At 43.7% G+C, this 8571-nt stretch overlaps 1 pseudogene; it reads left to right on the plus strand.

The window, feature by feature from the left end:
- Positions 1–2425: 2425 nt before the first annotated feature.
- Positions 2426–8571, plus strand: part of LOC116816091 (gamma-crystallin B pseudogene) — a 7581-nt pseudogene continuing 1435 nt past the window's right edge.

Here is an 8571-nt window from a genome sequence, read left to right on the forward strand (position 1 = left end):
TGGCTACAGCATCAGAAAAAATGTACTTAAGTGACTTACCCAAGACTATGTTGGAGCTGGAACTGGAACACAGAAGTGCTTGATTCTTACTCAGACCCTTAGGGTTCTCTTTTTTCTAGTATCCCAGGAGGTGACTACTTTGTGGACAGGAATTCTCATGGGGCATAATTGTTTGCCTCTAGAAAACAGGTTGTGTTGATTCAATAATTGCTGAGAGAAAAGATGTTCTAGTGGTTAGGGTGTCAGTTTTGGACTAGGTAGACCAGGGATCAGTTTCCTCTTTCACCCCAGACTTTCTGTATGACCTTTTGCCAGTCATTTAGAGACCTGAGTCAGAGAGAAGCTGTCTTTAAAATGGGTATAATAGCATTTCCCTACCTCACAGATGTGTTGTAAATATAAATCCATTGAAGATTGGGAGCTCCTGACAGATACTGTGGTAACAAGACTGCAGTGAAGTCTACAAAACCCTATACTGAGCACAGACGCAGGGGGGAGAAGACCCTCTCCCATCTACAAGCAAGCAGCTTGATCCCAACCCCACACAGCTGCCAGAGCTGCCAATCATGGAGGGAGGTACCCACAGCTGCAACCAATAGAGAAACCACAAGGCCTGCTATGAAGGGGAGCAGGCAGAGAGGGAAAAGGAGGTAGAAAGGCCTCAGACAGCAATGGGGTGACAGCCCTTTCTTCTCTTTCCTCAGCTTTCCCTAGCCACAACATTCAAAGCTCACCCAGTCTGTCTAATGCCCTGCTGAGTGAAGGAGTGTGGGTGCACTTCCCTCCAAATCCTTCACACTCCTGTGCCAAAAATAGCCATTTGGTCCATTGGAACTGGAGACTAAATCATTGCAAAGAGAGCTTTTAAATAAATCACCAAGACATCCAATTAAGTTTGCATGCCAAGTTAGGTGACTAGGTGGATACCCTCACATGCCTGAACAGGTTTCTCCAGCTGCACACATAAGCTCAGTTTTGTGTTCTCATTTCTGAGTGTGCCAGTTTCTTTGCTTCTAAGCATTGCCTCTTGGAAATATGAAAGTCTGCATGCATTGATTTGCACCCCCAGTTAGGGTGCGCAGTGGTTTGTTTTAAAGGTTTTAGATTTTGGGAATAGACATTGTCATAAGAGAACAAGCCAAATGGCCTATCCAGTCCTGTATTCCACAGGGACCATTACAGGAAGCGATGTATTTCCCCATGATGTACTGATTGTGTTCTTCTAGGGAAGAAAGTGTCTTCCTGGCTGCAGCTGGTGATCAGCTTATGCTCTGAATTCAAAATTGAAGCAGAGCAATTTGTAAGAACATTCAAAAGAAGAGAGTTTGCCAGGACTAACACTGCTGAGTTTCAGTATTAGCGAGTAACCCATAATTTGAAGTCAAAGCAAAATGTCAGATAAGACCCAGTTGGTTCAAGTGCTCAAATATTTGAAGTAGCTATGTTGATAGCACAAACAGCCCAATAAATGGTGAACTTTTCAGAAGGTGCAGGGAAATATGTAACCCTCCAATGTGAGGTCAGTGCAAAGTCTACTAGAATATGTCTTTTAATATCTATATTCCTCTCTCCTTCCCTCCCCCACATACACTGACAGAAATTCCTTTCTGTTACTGTCTTGTAGAGTCAGGATATGTTCCAATATGTAGGTTAGCATTGCAGCATGTATTATGAGACACATCGGATGTTGTTTGTTTTGCATGCCTTTAGGGCATCAGTCATTTTCCTACAGTAACTGATTTAATATTTTGTCATCTCTTTATAACAAAAAGAGTAATAGAAACAGTTTGTTTTCATGAAAGAGGCGTAGTGCTTGATCATGGGTCAAATTTAGACGTGGTGTAAATAAGTGTAACTCCATGGAAGTCTGTGGGCTAAGTTCAACAGTGGCGGGTAGATGGGATAAAATGCACATATGGGGTAAATATGCTGTTCGATCTCACTGGCAAATACAACTGAGGACAATTTTATCTAAGGAAGATAAGTGTCTGTTTAACATACTGGGCCAGATCCTCAGCTGGTGTTGATTGTCACACATCAATTTATACTCTGCTGCCATTGTCTTCAAGGTATATAATGAACAGTTCATTAGCACTCAGGGCACCAAGAATAACACAAATGTAGCAAAGATGATGATATGCTACATGCAGTAAATGCCATTCCTCATGATAAAGAGAAAACATGAAATCCCCTTACTCATCAGAAAATGCCCCTTTTGCGTTAATCTTGCAGTTGCAGCATTAGGTCTGCTGTAGATAAAAGATATCTCTGTATTTGTTCATGGCTCCGAGCTGTCACCTCTACAAGCTAGTGAAAATGGGAAAGGTAAGCAGAGCAGCAGGCATGCAAGCCCAGATATGCCAATATTATGATCTAATGCGTGCATTTGAGTGAGGTTTTATAAACATTTACATTGTGGCTTGTATTCTACCAAGACAGGAGCTTCCTGGGCCATTATTACAAATGTAGCACTGATCACCTGGATCTGCAACCCTACTTCAAACAAAGCAATTTCAGCCAGGGTAGAAAACGGCAGGGGGATGACTTATATGAGTGCCCCAATTACTTGGGACAACAGTACTTTCTTTAAAAGGGGAGACTATCCTGACTTCTGAAAGTGGGTGACTCCACTCAATGCCTCCTCCTCCTCCCCCCAACACCTCCTGCACACCACTGAACAGCTGATCATGGCAGGTGGGAGCTCTGGGAAGGGAAGATAAGGAGCTGATTGATAGGGCCCATCAGCAGGAGAAAGGGCTGGGGAGTCAGGGGAGGAGCTGATTCATGGGGCTGCCCGTGGATGCTGAGCACCCACTATTTTTTTCCTGTGGGTACTCCAGCCCCAGAGTACCCAAGGAGTTGGTGCCTTTGCTAGGTTCTATACAAACATAGTAAGAGACAAAACTGCCCTGAAGGGCTCACCATGGAAACAGAAAAAACTGACAGAGGGTGGGAGGAAGGTCATATCACCTTCATTTTACACTTGCAGAAGTGTGGCACAGAATGCAAGTGGCTTGCCCAAGGTCATAGGAAGACCGTGATAGTGGTGAGAGCTGAACCCACATTTTTCCCCATCCTAGTCTAGTACTTAAACCACAATGCCACCTTTCCTCTCAGCAAACAGATATGAAAAAATAGCATCTCTCTGTGTATGTTTCTTTAATAGCAGACAGATTGAATCAGTAGAAGATCTGTCTGGCTTTTGAAAGTTAGAGGTATTTCAGTCTTTCCTTCTCTGTGGTCCCTTTGCCAACTCAGAACACCGGCTCCCACAAGATCCAACTCTTCGAAAGAGATGACCTTCAAGACCAAATGTTGGAGCTCACAGATGATTGTCCCTCAGTTCAGGATTGCATCCATCGTCCTGAGATCCGCTCCCTCAATGTTCTGGGTGGCTCTTGGATCTTGTATGAGCTGCCGAACTTCAGAGAGTGATGACAATACTTGCTGAAACGCGGGGAGTACAGAAGGTTCCTTGACTGGGGTGCTGTGAATGCCAAAGTTAGTTGTGGATGGTGGATTTACACTAAAAGATGGTGTTTTAAATAAATCATTGACAAACTCCAAATTCCTTTTTCGATGTCATGTTTGCTAGACTATTTTAAGTAAATTTGAATTAAAAGAGGCACCAAGCCATAGAGTCTGATTTAAGTTTGCTTGGTGTCCCTAGCCTCTGTTTGCCAGAAACTGGGAATGAGCGACAGGGGATGGATCACTTGATGATTACCTGTTCTGCTCATTCCTTCTGAAGCACCTGGCATTGGCCACCATCAGAAGACAGGATGCTGAGCTAGATGGACATTTGGTTTGACCCTGTATGGCCGTTCTGATGTTCTTAACCAGATCCATAGATGGTTTCAATCAGCATAATTCCACTGGTTTCAATAGAGCCATGCTAATCTATACCAGTTGAGGATCTAGCCCAAATCCTCAATAGCCAGGCAGTCATTATAGAAAGAAAGAAGTGTGCCATTCTGGATTAGTAACAGCACACTATCCCTGCTCTGACTGAGAAAATTCTATTGCAAATAAGTAATAATTAATGTAATTATGTCTGCATATAGCAGTCACCTCAGCCCCGCAGCATGCCGTGTATAATTTACAAAGAACAGTAAATTACAACAACACTATAAAACTTATGCTACATTTTAATGCCCACCATCATTCATTTAAGGCCAGATTCAGCAGAGCACTTAATCATGTTGTTGCATCTTGTGCTCCCTGTACAACGTATGTAATATGAAGGGACCATATGAATACACCAACATGTAGACATAGCTCCGTATATACACTGCTACTCCGGAAGGGTTCTTCTTATGGCTTCCAAAGAAGGATAGTGAGGACCACTAGAGGGCTCACAAAGTATTGAAAAGGGAGACCACACAATCTCTTATACACTACACACATGCAGAACTTTACTGAATATCGATGGGGTTAATCACATGCTGAAAGCACTCAAAGATGTGCTTAAGTGCTTTGCTGAATTAGGGCCTTAGCTGGTGGCTTTTTGTGTTGTTGTTTTTTTAAAAAAACACATAATAGATATTCAAATAAAACCTGAGGAAAACACAAATTCTGCACTGCTATAGGACCTAACACACACTGCTTCACTGACAATGTTCAAAATTTCTTGTATCCATGGATCGTAAGTTTGTCGCTAACATGCCATTAATGACTGATTCCCTTCTCACCCTTTCACTGATAACAATGAACATATAAAACATATACAAGCTAGGTAGAGAAGTTCAAAGAATAAACGCCATGCATCTCAGTACAGCGAATAATGAGGTTGTGTCTGCCATTGGCCAGAACAGGGTTCCTTTTGATTAGCTGATGCAAATCCAGCCCTCGTTCTTGTATCCAGCCAGAACAGAGAGATGTTATATCAACTACTCATCCCAGAGCGATAAGGGATGGGATATCTAGTTTTCCTTGTTTAGAGCTGTAGAGTATTGTGCATCTATAGTAATTGTATTATATAAATGCCAAATATAATAGAGGGTGTTTGGGTATTTACTAAACCAGTCTTGCAAAATTAGCATGAAATTTACTAATTCAAACACAAAGTCGACTTCCCTGATCTGTACAGTGATGATTGAGGAGCATGAAGAGACCAAAGTAGTTTTTGCTTTTGTTTTGTTTGGGCCTACCAAAAACAATACTCCTTGCTGTAAACCAGTAAAACTATGGGTGTTATTTGCTGTCTTGGGTGCACTTCTGGGCCCCAGAGCGGAAGGTTTGTATGTGATTAACCAACAGGAGAGGGCATTAGGAGTTCTGGTTCTCTCCCCAGATGTGTCATAGACTGCCCCTGTGACCAAGGGCAAGCGGCGTACTCTGAGTTTGGTTTCTCCATCACCAGTAACTCTCAGCTCCATGAAGAGTGTTGATGGGCTGTACTCATTCATGTTTGTAAATGCATTGAGATCCTTGAAGAGTTCGCATGTAACTACAAAGAGTGCAGAGAGTCGGTATCGGAAATAGACAGTCAGGCTCTCGCTCTGAAAATAAGTTTGGGGCAAAATTCTTTCAGATTTACATAGCACATTTAATCTTCAGTACTCTCCTCTCTTTAGGGGCATGCATCTCCTTCCGAGACCTGTACATGTGAGGTTTATGGTTTGTTTAAAGGAGAGACTGAAAAAGTCTTGATTTGGGGAATGAGAATGAGGTAGCCACAGTAGGAAAGAAAGGGTGTGTGTGTGTGTGTACAAAAATATAAATATGTTTTATTACCCAGCACTAGACTGAGTAGTATGACGTGGCACGGATATTCTTATTGCTTAGGTATATTTGTGTGTGCAAAACGTTCTACAACTGTGCACACATACATAGCATGATTGTGTGTGCAAAGTGCGTATGTACAAATGCATGGACATTTGCTCAGTTTTGACCCGCTAAAAATCTGGCCTCAAACTTTGTAGCAATTTTTAATGTTATTTTGCATGTAACAATTAACTAAGCTCACCAACAGTCTGACCCAAAGGGTTTGGTGTTCCTGAAATCCTCAATTAGAATAAAAATAACACGGCTCTTCCTTGCCTGTCATCAGAAGTAGCCCGCCAATCCCAGAACACATACACTGACTTTGTAGAGCAATCATTTGGCAGGTAGAGACTGAGTACCTCCGTACAAAAACTGTGGACCTTACTGCACCAATATTGTGTTGCACAGAGTGTGGTGCAGCATGCACCAGCAGGTCCTTGGGTAGCCAAGTATTTGTTTGTATGTATAGTTACTCAATTGGCTATCATGGCACACGTGTGTACCATTGCACATGTACAAGTTCATAGTGTAGCTACCTAAGGCTCTGTCTGTTGAAAACCGAGTCTTCAGTATCATAGTAGACAGAAGGCCAAATTTATTACTTATGTGATTTGTCTTCAGCGTGATTCTCCCCTCATCACTGGAGTATCATGACATCAGTGGACTTAATGCTGGTATGAAAGCAGGGTAATGTAGTGGAATACCAGGTCCCCAGAGTCCTAACAGACCATGACCCATTTGTTGTACTATTCAATTTATAATATGTCCCTAATGGCCTCCAGCATCATTTACATGTTTTGTCCCATTGCACATCATCCCTACCAGGATCTGAAGCACTCAACTGCCACACTAACCTCAGCTCCAGGAATGCCATCAGGATGAATGGAATTCCACAGGGCGCGGATACTTTCTGACTAGTGGGAGAGACCCACCCACAGCCTGTTGGGGTCTCACTAAATTCATTTAGATCCTGTCTCTTGCTCCTAAGGTTAACATGCAGATTCCTCACTCACCTGCATAGCTGACTTTACCCTGCTCCCTGGCAGATCCCTGCAATACAGCACAGAAGAAGTTAACCCTTTTCTTGCTTCCCAGAGGACACATTCTGTGAGGCATACATGATATTCATCTGGAATGTGATTAAAATAAGACCAATAAATAAAATAAAAATAGCGGGCACTCCTAGTTGAGCCTGTTAAGGGACAGGGCTGCACCTAGGCTGCAAAGAGTTAGAGGCCAAATTCAGCAAGGGCTGAGCTAGAAAAAGAACTGCCAAGGGAAACCGCAGGGAGAGAGGGGCTCCTGCAGCGATTCCTGAGGAAGGGACTGGGGGCTGGGAAGGTCCAGCTGAAAGTTTTGTTTTTCCTTTGGGTGAAGGCCCAGAGAGCAGGATAGGACTGTGCTAAGGCAGGAACGACTGCGCCCAGCTTAAAGCCGGGTGGAAGATTTTTTTTTGCGTTTGTTTTGGGAACTGTGTGTTAATTAAGAAAACCCCCAGACCTCAAAAAGGGGTGTGATTGGCCGAGTGACTCAACAGAGTTTTTAAGGGAATCTGACAAAGAGGAAATTGAGGCCAGGTGCTACCAAGCGACCTCTGGCCAAGAGGGGTGCTCAGGAGGCTGCTGAACCTCTTACAACAACAATTCAGCGTTATTTGAACACACAATGTACTTTTCCAAAAATAATTTTGCTAGCCAAAGTTGGCATCAAATATGTGCAGAAAGGAATCACACCCAGAACCCAAACTGGCTTATGAATTTAAATGAATCTGCACTGTCATCTGGGGGCCATGTCCCATAAAGCCTCATGGCAACCCTGCAAGCAGCTCCCTGCTTCCATTTCCCACTCCAAGGGATCTCTTTAGTAACTCACAACCCCATGTGTTCATTCACACCCCGGCTTGGGCTCAGGGTTATGAAATTAACACACATTAAAAATGAAGTTCTTGCGTCCATCCACTTACCACCTTACCAGGTCACTCCCACGCCTTTCCTGTCCACACCTCACTCCTCAGGTTTCAGGTTTCTCTGCTAGACCCTCCTCACACCCAGCAGCCTCTGCTCTCCCTGGGAATACTCTCTTGGTAGCTTCCTGCAGGCGAATCAGCTGATCTCTGCTCAGGTGTGCTTCCTGAGTAACTAGGGCTGGCTAGCCCCAGGTCTCTAGCCCTCCAAGGGGCAAGCCACCAAGTTCCAGGCATGCAAAAGCACATTCCTGCTCCATTGCCTAAGCAGTGAAACCCTAGGAACAGGAAGATTTCACAAAGGAAATGTGATCCCAGAGAAGACAATAGAGCACATACCATTTTTAAAATCTTCAGCTCTGCTTCAGAAACTCCAGATGTTAGGCAATAAGGGCACAAGCCTGCAAACCTTTGCCCAGATAAGTACATTGACAAACTGCAACTATTTGGCTGGGGGAGGACCTGCAAGGTCTTGGTGCTCCAGTACCACTGGATGGAGTCAGGACTATAGTTCCACTAAGAAACATGTAAAACCATTTATTTTGTAGAGCATCCTTCACATGCAGACTGGTGGCTCGGTGCTCAGCTGCGGTACACTGGTGAAATCACTGGAGCTATGCCAGCATACATGAGCTAAGGATCTGGCCCCGTCTCTGAGACTGCATTACAGTTATGGGACATAATTCATAGATTCATAGACTCTAGGACTGGAAGAGACCTCGAGAGGTCATCGAGTCCAGTCCCCTGCCCTCATGGCAGGACCAAATACTGTCTAGACCATCCCTGATAGACATTTATCTAATCTACTCTTAAATATCTCCAGAGATGGAGATTCCACAACC

The sequence above is a fragment of the Chelonoidis abingdonii genome, chromosome 10 (assembly GCF_003597395.2).
Source record: "Chelonoidis abingdonii isolate Lonesome George chromosome 10, CheloAbing_2.0, whole genome shotgun sequence".
Taxonomy (NCBI): domain Eukaryota; kingdom Metazoa; phylum Chordata; order Testudines; family Testudinidae; genus Chelonoidis; species Chelonoidis abingdonii.